The sequence below is a fragment of the Perognathus longimembris genome, chromosome 11, assembly GCF_023159225.1.
Source record: "Perognathus longimembris pacificus isolate PPM17 chromosome 11, ASM2315922v1, whole genome shotgun sequence".
Lineage (NCBI taxonomy): Eukaryota > Metazoa > Chordata > Mammalia > Rodentia > Heteromyidae > Perognathus > Perognathus longimembris.
The window spans coordinates 38,505,546-38,519,180 of NC_063171.1; positions in this window are offsets into that span (position 1 = coordinate 38,505,546).

The window sequence follows — 13,635 nt, forward strand, 5'->3', positions numbered from 1 at the left end:
TTCACTGGGTGAGGTCGGTGATGTGGTGCAGACAAAGTATATTCTGTGGCGCCTTTCCTCTTAACAGTATGTCCTAAGCATCTTATTTTTCTATGACAGCATCTTCTACAGAATCATTTTAATAGTTGCTTCTCATTCCATAAAGTTTTAAAATACCATTTATTTTTAAATCTTTCCTTGTTGGCTATTTTCAGTCTTTTCCTTTTATACTATTAGAAGCAAGAGGATGAGCAGGATCATAGGGAAGCATATGTGTTTTCCCAAAATAAAACTACAGCATTAGGGAGCAGTGAAGTGTGAAGTGTTCACCTGATCATACACATTAAGTCTACAAATGTTTTGTGATCAGTCAGTCTCCACCTACAACATTATGGTTTAAAGATTCATGCTGCATACACTCTAAAAAGGCAACTTACATATCCATCTCTCTCTCTCTATCTCTATCTATCTATCTATCTATCTATCTATCTATCTATCTATCTATCTATCTATCTATCTATCTATGTGGGCAGAGGACAATACAGTCAACTTCCCCTTGCCTATGGGGAATGCATTCTGAGAACCTTTATGGATGCCTGAATCTACCAGTAGTCCCAAACCCATGTGTACTATGGGCTATGTGTTTTCCTCCTACATACCTATGATGAAGTTCAATTGATAAATTATGCACAGTAAGTATTTTCCAGTAAGCAATGATAGAACAACTCTAACAATATATTACAATAAAAACAGTTTAAAACACGAATTGTTAATTTCTAGAATCTTCTACTTAATATGTTTTGAACTGTTGACTCTGGGTTACTGAAATCGTGAGAAGGAAAAATCACAGGTGAAAAGGGGCTACTTTATTCAACACCCATGGGGACTATACTTTCTCAGGATGAGAATGAGAGTGAGTTCTGATCAGGGACCCTGGCCTGATGCATGCTTCCCATTGCAGGGAGAAACTAGTTCTGGAACCAATCTATGGGGCAAAAGGCAATGTGGGTACAAACAGGAAAAGGGACTTCAGGGTCTTAAATGATACAGAGCAAAACTCCATTCTAGACGATCAGAAACTGGCTAACGAAAATTGCACCTAAGGAAGCTGCCTTTCAAACAACGGCCTTTGTTTCTGAACACAGAGAAGGAATATATCATACTAATATATCAGTTTTTCAGAGCCAGATTGTAGAGCTAGACCACCTGGGTTTGAATCCCAGCTTTGTTACTACTAAAAAAATGATCATGTTGATCTTGGACAACTTGCCCCTGCTACAGTCTGAATGTCTGCCTTCCTCCATGATGCATCTGTGGATTCCTCATCCTCAAGGCAATAGTAGGGGTAGTCCTGAAGGTGGTGATTAGACAGTGAGGGTATAATAAGAGCATTAGTGCTCTTATAAAAGAAGCTTGAGGGAGCAGACTCATCTTCCACCAGGTAAGAACACCGCAAAGGCATTACCTCTGAGGAACAAGTCTCATCAGACACCAGTTCAACATGTCCCCTGATACTGGACTTCCTAGCTTTCTAGACTGTGAGCTATACTCTGTTGTTTATAAATTATTCAGTCTAATATGCATTGTTATAGGAGCCCAAATGGGTTGAGACACTTACCTTTGCCAGTAACTTGGTTTCCACGTTTGTGAAAAGGGGGCAGATGAGACCTCAAAAGCTTGCTGAAGGAGGGGCTGGGGATATAGCCTAGTGGCAAGAGTGCCTGCCTCGGATACACGAGGCCCTAGGTTCGATTCCCCAGCACCACATATGCAGAAAACGGCCAGAAGCGGCGCTGTGGCTCAAGTGGCAGAGTGCTAGCCTTGAGCGGGAAGAAGCCAGGGACAGTGCTTAGGCCCTGAGTCCAAGGCCCAGGACTGGCCAAAAAAAAAAAAAAAAAAAAAAAAAAAAAAAAAAAAAAAAGCTTGCTGAAGGAAGAAGCAGCCATGAGCACAAGGCACCCAGAACTGCATTCAACTCAGAGCTGTATACAAGTGTTACCATCATCCCCAGTGCCAAGACGGGAACTTTTTCTGACATCAGAAGGATTATTTTTAATGCTCTGTACCTACAGGACTAAAGATAGAGGTCAAACATTGCAAAGTTCTTTTACTTCCCCTTTTTTGTGCTAATTATACAAAATCTGTTGTGAAAGACCCTTTTTATTCTGGGCTCACGGGTCCCAGGTGGTAGCTGGGAGAATACTTCTTCTCTAACAGTTGGATCGAGTCCTCATGTGACTGTGGTCACTGCAGGTCAACTTTGGTGAGTTCAATCATCTGAGTTAGAACAGAGGTGGCAGAGCCAAGAGAACAGTGAGACTACTTAGGTCTCTGTCTCCACCTGCAGTTTTAGAGGTAGATAGATGCAATGCTGGGCCAAGGAACATGATAGCACAGCATACCCTAACCTTTATGGTCAAGGCAGGTCACCACCATGACTATTGGTTGATGATGTCAGTGCTCTAATATCTTAGATGTTATTAAATAATATGGTAGTATCATAAGTGAAAAGTTTAATATTTTTGTTTAGTATTTAATACCTTCCCTCTCTATGATAACCAAGTATCCCACAAGATTTGGGTTCAGAATATATATTGAGATCCTTTGCTTGTGGGCAAAAGAAAGCCAAGGGCTACTCTAAGAAATAAGATTTCTTTTCTAATTCAGTAGGCACTGAAGAAATAGTTATTATTGGAATGAAAGTGTTCTAACACAAAATATGGTCAGGAGAAGGGTTAATTTAGAGTGGGTTCAGCTCTCATGGGTTTCCTGATGAACATTTTGGGACTTGTGGCCACAATGCTGTGTCCCAATCTGTCTATCACTTGAAAGAGAGGAGGAACCCTGGGCTAGGGAGGATAGAATCACTAAGTTTCCAGCATCCATAACACTTACAACCTGCCTTGCAATTGTAAGGTCTAGTTGTGTGTTTGAGGATAATTTAATTGTTAGGCTATAAAAGAGTAAGAGAATAGAAAAGAATAGAAAGATGGCAAACAGTTTCTTAGCAACTTATCAGAGTAATCGCAGTGTGCAGTTTTTGTAGACAAATCTTCTGGGCTAACCTCAGGCTTTTGCTCCCCTCACAGCTGTAGTCAGTGAATAAGCAGGGAAGTCTCCATCCTCCTCGAGTGTTCTGTCTCTGGCATGTGCATTGCTCGCCACCATAGGGTCCAGTAGAGAAACTGGGGCAATGTCCGCATGCTGACCTGCTCTGCAGGGAGTCATGCAGCTACTGCTCCAGCACTGCATGCCTTCTTGGGTGATCGTTGTCACCTCGCCTTCCCCGTCAAGAGCCCAAGTACAGTCTATCTGAAGACCAGCTAGATTTACTGGCTGAATGCAAAGTGTGCTGAAATCTCTATAAACATGTATCCATAAAGGGAAGCTCAGGCTTAACCCCTTCTGTAGGGTCAGAACCAGTCCATGCCATCATTGCCTTTCTAGCTCTGGGTCAAGAACCAGAAAACTTCTCTAGTCTGAGGCCAGAGAATGACTATCTCAGATTTCCCTGGTCTCTGATATCCCTGCTTAGCTGTGTCCTGTGAACAGGAAAGCCACTATTGATCATACATAAACGAAGGGGCTCCCCTGTACTCCAAGAGCACTTTATTTATCAAAACTGGACATTGATGGGGCTGGGAATATAGCCTAGTGGCAAGAGTGCTTGACTCGTATACATGAAGCCCTGGGTTCGATTCCCCAGCACCACATATATAGAGAATGGCCAGAAGTGGCGCTGTGGCTCAAGTGGCAGAGTGCTAGACTTGAGCAAAAAGGAGCCAGGGACAGTGCTCAGGCCCTGAGTCTAAGGCTCAGGACTGGCAAAAAAAACACACAAAAACAAACAAAACAAAACAAAAAAAAACTGGACATTGACCAGCTCCATAGCTCACAGGGGTTTGCAGACCTATGTTCAGATTCATTATTGAGTTCTAAATGTTTTAAATCCATGTGTTCATTTCCTAAAACCAATTTCATTTTTGCCTTGAAAAGATTAAAGCTATGCTCAGTAAAGGAATTAAGTAAGAAGAATATTTTATTCTATGTACAGAATCTCCACCTAAGCTCAGTCTAAATCTAAAGAAAGACCAGTGCTAACCACTCAGCAGAACTGAAAGCGGCTCTTTGGGGGGCCTAAGAAACTGCTCTGGGATATAGATATGTTTCACCTTGGCACGGAGACATCTAGGGACACCCCAGGAGCTCTGGCCTGGGGCAGGTTGATAAGCAAGTCACGTCTCTTCGGTTCATTCTGTCCCACGTAAGGTTCCTGAGCCTTACCTCATGCCACCCTCAATCCCAGTTTCCATCTTGGTGGAAATTAGTTCATGCTCCGCTGGTTTCTGATCACAAGTGGGAATTGTGCATGTACTCGGTTGTCAGGGTAATATGAAGGCAGGCTCCCCAGCGTAGGTCACTCACCAACATTTAGAGAACAGGGTAACATCCACTTTATTTCCCTTTCTCTATTCTCCAAAAGCTGGGCTGTTCTTTAGAATCTTGAGAGCCTTCTCACTCCCTGCCACAAACAACAAAAGGAATTTTTTAAAGAAACAATACATGAAAAGAACAGGAGTCATATAGCTAGAAAGATCAGATTCAAACTGTGTGCTAGTTATCTACCTGCTCTGTGGGCTGGGCAGTCATTGGGTCTCCGTACTCCAAGTCTTGACTCGTGTGAAGTCTCTAGCCTATGGAGGGTTTACCACCTTCTGCAAACTATGAAAATAGCATTTAGTACAGCCCCTGAAAATGTCATTTTCTCCCCACTTCTGCCTTCAAGGCAGCCCTTCCCTCTCATTTCCTCTTTCTAGTGCTGTTTACACCCTACTCACTACCTGGGACCTTTTCCCTATCATGTAAGCCCCTGTGAAGTAGTGTCAGCCTTTTGTTCTTACTGCTGCTCTAGTAAAACTTTCCCCTCAAGTTCTTGAACATTCCTTTTCTTCAGCTCTATCTTGGTCCTATTTGTCAAGTCTTGGTCCTATTTGTTCTACCAAAGATTTCTCTGTTCACAACTCAAAACCTTCTCCCTGCCTCCTCCTACCATTGCTCCACCAATGTGGTCTGTATTCTCTGCATGTCAACAGGCTTAGCCAGTGAGATCCTCAGTAGTACAAACACTCTTACTCTGTCTCTTCTCTCCTCCTCTCAGCAATCTTAGCTGCTAGGGGATTTGGAACTCCCTGGGATGAAACAAGTCATCCTGATGGCTTCATCCTTGACCCTCCACGACTTCTGACTCCTTTCACTCTACTAAAATGAGTGTTCAGCAACCAGAACTCTAGAAGCCACAAAGACAAATAGATGTAGAACCCGCACCATGTCTGCCACACCACCAAACAACCTGTTAGTAGACATTAGAATAGCTACAGCAACCTAGGAAGCGAGTGGATGCAAATTCTAACACAAACTCTATCAAGCAAGTGGATGCAAATTCTAACACTCGCCATTCCAGCTGTAGACTAACTTAAGTCTATTCCTGAGACGTCATTCTTTGAGGTTTTGATTTTATGTCATCTTCATCCCTTCAGGCTCCCCACATCCACTCATCTCCCAGATCTGAGGCCCATTACTTTGTTGCTTTTGGAATACATGCTGGCTTTCTTTTCCTCAGTCATCATTAGCTTCAGCAACAAAGACATTCACAGCCTCAAGGCTGTGAAGGTTCATAGTTCACTGAGTGGTTTGTTTATACAAACACAATTCTGTGCTTGTATGTCATAGAGTCCTTAAAACATCTGGACACAAGGCAAATATCCTTCATTGTTCCATTTCTCAGGGCTTTACCAGAGACCAATCAGCTAAGAAGTAGCGGAATTAGATTTAAAACAATGTGGCCTGGCTCTTAACCCCTGGGTGAAGCATTCTGGGAACTAAAATCAACCTGGGGCAATGAATTACCTTCACCGCACCAGGGCCTCCAAGCTCTGTGCCTCCGCTCCCAGGTGGATCCCACTGCTCCCAGCTCTTGTCTGAACATGCCTTGTTCTTATGCTCGGCAACATTCTGTTCTTAAGGAGTTTGAGATTATGAGGCAACTGGCCCCAAAGCTCACTTACCAACAGCCCCCAGCCCGTGACACTGTCCATTAGGAGTATTGTGGTTTTTTTGGTAGTACCTATGAACTATGATCCAGAACTTTTCCTTCTTGTTCTCCACAGGTGTTCTCTCACAAGCATTCCCAGTTTCTGAATGAAATATGTCCTTGTGGTTTAAGGGAAATGTTGCACAGCCAGACACAGTGGTACACACCTGTATTCCCAGCATTTGGGAAGCTAACAAAGGAAGATCATGCGTTGGAGGCCAGCCTGGGTCACCCAGTGACACCTCATCCACTTTCCCCCAAGTGATGCTAATTACCTTAATATGATCAGTGCAGAACGTATGTGTATTGAAGTATCTCATAGTACTCCTTACACATGCACAATTAAACCCAGCCTTTCTGTCTCTAGGACTTCATTTTTAAAAAGGAAGTTTATTTCCTAGCATCCAACAGGAAGTCTGGTTCTTCTGAAACAGCTACTAACAAGCTGTACACTTTTCTAAAAAAAAAAAACAAAAAAAAAAACTCTGGCATGATGCAATTGTCTTCAGCAGTCTTCACTTGCTGTGTCTCCAGTGTCTTTCACTCCCTCTCTCCCAGCCTCAGTCCTGTCTGTTCTTACTCTCTCTCAGAAACCACCATGTATCCAGTTCACTGTACCACAGAAGGGCTCCCAACCCAAACCCTCATGAGTCCATCCACTGCTGCCCACTCTCAGCCACCGAGGAACAAGAATCAGTGTAAGTCAATGCTGAGTCTCCCCACTAGGAGGCGCTCAGGGACTGAGGCAAGAAGGGAAGAGGAACCAGGAGACAATACCAGGAAGGGTCTAGCCCCCCCAATTTAAGGAGGAGCAATCACTCCAAATAACTGGCACTATGGGAATCATGTTGGGATAGAAGGGAAGATGTAGCCATGAGGCGGGGAGTGGGGGAGCTGTGTATGATCCTTGACTTCTTGTAGTGAGCCTTACAGGAATGGATGTATTTATTCTGAGGGGTGGAGCATCCAGCACCCAGAAAGCTCAGGTGAGGAACAGCAGGGTGCCTCTTGTCAGGTGCATCTGGCCAGGAAAGGGGTTGCATTGTGTGTCACAGAGGCTCTGATACACTGCTTGCTCTTGTTATAATCCAAGAAGGATAGAGAAACCTGGGAAGGCAGGTGCTTGAGAAGAAGCTGATCTAAAACAGATAAGCAAATGTACAGTGGGTTTTAATTGGGATAGGACTAGATAGGATTGCCTAAGATACAAGGTGAAGGGAGGAAATCGGGCAAGAGAAGTCTGAAGTTGTAATATCTCAAATCCAGGAGAAATTTCTCAGTTGAAACAGATCAATGGCACCACTTTTAATGAATCTGTAATGGTATAAAGGGGTGAGAAAAAGTCACCGAATGCATCATCCTGGTGAGAATTGTCACTTCGCTATGAACGTTTGAGACCACAGAGATGACATTTCTGAAGCAGGGCAGGAATCCATTGTCTCCTTCAAGCTTTGGCTCTAAGGTCCGAAAAACTTTCAATTTATCATCTTAAAGCCTACCATTTCCTCTGTGCTTCCAGTTGCCTTTCAGGAACTGTTGGTAGTAACTTGGCCAGTTTCCTAGTGAGTGGTGTCTCTCCTCTGCACCCAAGAAGCTGGTCTTCTGCTCACCTTGCTCAGAGTTGTGTCACTGCGGCTTCTTGTAGAGGGTTAGCAGGATAGTGACCCATCGTTGCCACTGTCTACCTGCAATTAGCCCAGCAGAATAAACAAGGTGCCATAATCTCCATCAGCTGCTCTTCTCCCAAATTTTTTTGGGTGTTGATCTACAATTATTGAGAGGAGAGGAGATTCTGTCCACTTTACACACCCAAAAAGAAATGTGAGAGCTGCACATATCACTGAGCTGCCCAGCTCAAACTGCTAGGTAATTCAGGATCCATTGTCTCTTATCTGTGCCTCTAATCTCCTTCTGTATGATGGATGACTCACTTGCGGTTAATTATCTCACGGATACAGAGGAATGGGAAGAAAGTGAGTTCTGACAGAATATTACAGCAGTCAGAGGAGCAAAAAGGAAAAAAAATCAACAACCTAAGGATTGTAACCTATGGGAAGTTGCATCAGAGAGAATGGCTTTGTTCTGGTGGGAGGCTAGGATGCATGATGTTTACAACACTTGCAGAATGAACAGCACTGAGGGTTTTTACAGTGGAACAAGAATAGTTGGAACTCCATACATTAATTCTGTGTTATGGAGCATAAAGCCTGGGCATGATATGTAAACAGGAGGCTAAATTAGTGGTATTTTTTCACTCTTTCTTTGTTGCTTTTTCTCCTCCACAGCAAACACCAAAAGAACATTTCTGGAGAACATGGTGTGGTAGACTCCTTGGAAGTTCTTCAATTTTGCTTTCCTTCTCTTGCTCACTTGGCCCTTACTCCTGTGTGTCTCTTCTAGGACTTCTGGGTCATACACTGTACCGTGAAAAAGTTATAAAAGCCAGAGGAACAAGAGGAGGAGATAACAACAAAGACAGTTTCTCGGCATCCCGTAAAATCTTATAAAAATGCTCAGAGTCATTACCGTTCAGAATCACCTGTCGCATCATTTCCTTGTCCAGTGTCTTCTTTCATTCATTAAGTATTTATTGAATTTCTGCTGTATCCAAAACACTGATAAAGTTATTCCTGCCACTTTCCTTAAGCTATCAATGTGCAAAGGAGTAGAGACAAACAAACAAACAAAAAAAAAGAGCACGAATGAATTAGAGAGATAAGGCCTTCCCTTCTCTTACACTAAAGTAATCCATGGGCTAATTTTTCCTTCCCAAATTAGAACTTGAATGTCCTCCCCAGTGGTGCAAGATTTTTAATTCAACCTCTTATTACTTTTGTGAGAACTTTAGGGTTGGGGCCATGGGAAGAAGCTGCAGCCAGAGTTATTTTACCATATTGTTCAGGCTTTTGTTGATTCAATTCTACATTAGCTTAAGCAAATGAAGGGGGTGCTAATACTTTTTTAAATGCTAAATGTTTTCCATTGATTATCACTATAATATATGGAGAGTATTTCTGCAGTCCACTACTGATAATAGTGTTTTAATGCCATCCTCTACCTGTCACATGGTTTGGAGCAAAGTATTTAACCTCATTATGCCTCAGTTTCCTCACCTTTAAGTGGAGTTTACCTGAAAGGTCATTATGAGGATTAAATAAATATTCATACATTACTTAACATTATTCATCCTAGGTAAGTGCTGATCACACTCATGTAAAATATAATTATCACATGGCCTTCAAACACAGCACTAAGAAAGTTCAAAATACTAAGTAGTGAGACTCTAACCATATGTCCCTCAGTGGAAACTACCAGATTTTTAACTGCAATGCATGTTGAGTAACATTTTGTCTAATTCCTTCTCCACTGGTTGTTTACCAATTGGAAGAAGATAGACAACCGAGGGCCTGAAACGGATACTTAACCTGTGCCCCCAAAGAATTTAGACTGCTGTATAAACTATACAAAACAAAGTTTACCCATCAGAAAAAAAGAAGAATGGTTATTACTATTTAATTTTATTTTCAAATGATTGCAGGGAGTCATAGAAAATTGCAAAGTAATATGCTGACAAGCTTTACCTACCCTTAACCTTACAACTCTGCATGGTAGTTTTTTGAATATCAGTAGTACTCTATAAGAACCAGGAAACTGATATTAGTACCATCAGCAGAGCTTTCTCAGATTTTTCAAGTTTTATAAACACAGTGTATATAGTTTTATCCCATGCATGACTTTGTCTAATAACTATCACAATAATCAAAATAAAGAGCCGGCATCACCATACAACGCCTCGTGTCATTTCTTTATAGACTCTCGGCCTCCCTTCTTCCAGTCTTCTGTGTCAATTACTAATCTCTTCTCCCACATTATAATTATAATTATAATTGCCTCAGATACAAGAAGCTCTGGGTTCAATTCCTCAGCATCACTCATATACAAAAAGGCAGAAGTGGTGCTGTGGCTCAAGTGGTAGAGTGCTAGCCTTGAGAAAAAAAAAAAAAGAAGAAGAAGAAGCCAGGGACAGTGCTCAGGCCCTGAGTTCAAGCCCCAGGACTTGCCAAAAAAAAAAGAAAAGAAAAGAAAAGAAAAATAATATTTAAGTGGAATCACAAAACATGTAACTTTTTTTACTCAGTACATGCCTTAAGAGCCACCTTTGTGTATATACATTATTATGTCATTTATATTTGGAGAACATTTGGGTTAATTCCATGTTTTGGCTATCATCAATAAAACATCTATAAACGTTCTTCTATATGCTTTGAAATTTTTCATTTCCATGGGATATATATGCAAGAGAATCATAACTGAATTTGTAATGTGTACATATTTAGGTTTAAAAGAAGATGGCAGGGTGGCTACTGGCTTTCATTCATATCAGCTCTGAACAATTGTTCTGGTTTTCCTGTGTCCCTCATCATTTAGATAAATGCATAGTGACAGCTTATTGTTGCTTTAATTTGTCTAATTCTGGACATTTACTCATGTGCTTATTTTATATTTTCTGTACGTCAATGCCCCTTGGGGAAATACGTGTTTTGTCTATTTTCTATCTAGGTTCTTTGATTATTTCTACTGTTGAGGGTTTTTTTTAAACAATATATCTTATTGTTATTGTAATGGTGATGTATAGAAGGGCTACATTTACATAAGTCACGCAATAGCACATTTCTTTTTGAACCATGTTATCCCTACCCCTACTTTCTCCTAGTTTCACTATTTTGATAGCTCTTTGAGTGATCTGGATACAAGCCCTCTGTTTTGCTATTGGATGCACATATTTTTTTCCAGGTCTATAGCTTATGCTTTCATTTTTATCACGAGGCGTGGCAGAGATCACTTGTTTTTAATTTTGAAAAATCCAGTTTAGTGACCCTTTTCTTTTGTGGTTCTTTTCTTTCCTTGCTTTTCAAGTCTAAGTCTTCTTTATCTATTCTGGAGCATACAGATTTTCTCCTGTGTTATTTACCTAAGTGTATCATGTTTCTACATGGGATATCTAAGTGTGTTGTCCATTCTGACTTAGTTTTTGTAGGACACGTGAGAGTTCGATAGGAGCTTGTTTTCTTTGCTTGTGTGTCATTTGCTGAATATTGAGTTTTGAAACTTTCTCAAAAATTATTTGGGCAATGTGGTTTTACCCCTGCTATCACTGTAACTGATCTTATATACTATATATAATCTTATATACTGATCTTATATACTATATATTGGATACTATACATACGTGTGTTGGAACTAGAGAAGGGAAAGGAAATACCAAAATTGAGAGACAAAGGATAAAAAGACAAACCATTGCAATAGCAATACTTACAAAACTAATTGGTGTAAACCAACTGTACAACTCAAGCGGGGGAGAGGGAAAAAGGGAGGGGGAAGGTGGGAAATGAGGGAGGAGGTAACAAGTTGGATAAGAAATGTACTTGCCTTACATATGAAACTATAACCCTTCTGTACTTCACTTGGACAATAAAGAAGAAAAAATTATTTGGGCAAAAATATGTAGGTCTATTTCTGGGCTCCATAGTCTTTTCCACAGACTTGCTTGTCTATTCCTCTATCAGTATTAGCCTGTCTTTGTTACTGTAGCTACACAGTAATCTATAACACCAGGAAGAGTAATTCCTCCCACATTATTCTTTTTTCTCTAAATTCATTTTGCTGTCAATGATTTTTAACAAAGGCTAATGAGGGAAATACCAGCTGTAATATACTACTATATTTGAAGCTCTTAAAAATGAAATCAGCATGACAGTGGCCATAAATGGATACACCAAAATAATAGAGCAGAATTATAGTGGAAAATAGGCCGTCAAGAAAAAAAAATGGTATTTGAATCAAGGAAGTACATGACAAAGGAAACATCACAAAGAGAGATTTCCATTTCGAGATTATGATCAGTGTTATATCCTTATCATGAGACTTAATTTCCTTTCTTATCATATCATAATTAAAATAACTAGAGAAACATAAAAATGGGGGGATGTGCAGCAGCACAACATATTCTAAAAGAAAAATTTCTATGAGACATTATAAACAAATAGAAATACCCAGGAAACACTTGCCTAGAAATGAAGTGGATAAACATCCTTCATAAGGTCACATAATGGGGCTTGGAATATGGCCTAGTGGCAAGAGTACTTGCCTCGTATACACAAAGCCCTGGGTTCGATTTCTTAGCACCATATATATAGAAAAGGCCAGAAGTGGCGCTGTGGCTCAAGTGGCAGAGTGCTAGCCTTGAGCAAAAGGAAGCCAGGGACAGTGCTCAGGCCCTGAGTCCAAGCCCCAGGACAGGCAAAAAATAAATAAATAAGGTCACATAACATCTAAGATTGAGCATCAGAGACTTTCGTGATAATCATATGGTTAGATAGAACAGGCCACTATCCAAGTGGGCCTCTGAGGGACACAGATAAGGTTAGAGTATTTTTATTTTTCTTAATGTTTCCTTATATAATAATCACTAGACAAGTCTTTAAAAAATGTTGTTATAAAATTCAAGAAAAAATGTAATAAATTACTCTAAAGAGTAATGTGACAATTATTTTTCAAATGAGGTGATTATCAATGCTCTAATTCCAACCAAATTGGAGAAGAATCTGGGGACAATTGAATAATTTTTTATGAAAGGTCACTGTATGATTTTTAAAAACAACTGTACCTATGTGATTACCTGAATATAAAATTCAAGAAAAAGAAAAACTAAACAATACTACTTAGGGATGGATCATGAAAAATGAAGAAAGGATTACCATACAAGGTAAACTACAGAGCGTGGAGCAGTTATGATAGAGTAGATATATGCCAGACTTCTAGGGTTCTGGAATATCCTATCTCTTGGTCTTAGTGGTGATGACAAGGGTTATTACTTTATAATCACTTATTAGCACTTTTTAAGGTACCATGTTATATGTGGGTATGTACACATACATTTGGGAACAAAGAATATTCTTTTTGAGTGTGTGTGTGCATGTGTGTGTGTGTGTGTGTGTGTGTGTGTGTGTGTTGGTAATGACACTTAAACTCAGGGCTTGAGTGCTATCCCTTAGTCTTTTTGTTCAAGGCTGGTGAGCCACAACTTCACTTCTGGCTTATTGCTACCTAATTGGAGACCAGAGTTTCATGGAGTTTCCTGCTTTGAACCGTGATTCTCAGATCTCAACCTCTTAGGTTTCTAGAATTACAGGCAAGAGCCACCAGTGCCTAGGTAAGAATATCAATGAAAATGAAATTTGGGAAGGGCAGAGGGCTAGAGGTTGGAGGGGGTTCTTCACCCTTCACCTGTCCACACTGAAATTGCCTCTGCTCCTCTTCCACCACTAGCACATCCCTACATACTGATGCTTATTGGGGCTCTGTCCTAAGACTGCTTCTCTCCTAGTCTCGATAACTTCCTGGGCAACTCCATCTATTTTCACAACGTTCCCAGGTTGAGTCTGACCTGAAAATAGTTTTTTCTGTGTACAGAGTTGTCGAATGCCTTCAGAGTGTGTGCAGTAAAGTAAATCTAATCTCACAAACGTGGGCCAGTTCAAATGGTTTAGCTTCTAAACCATTTT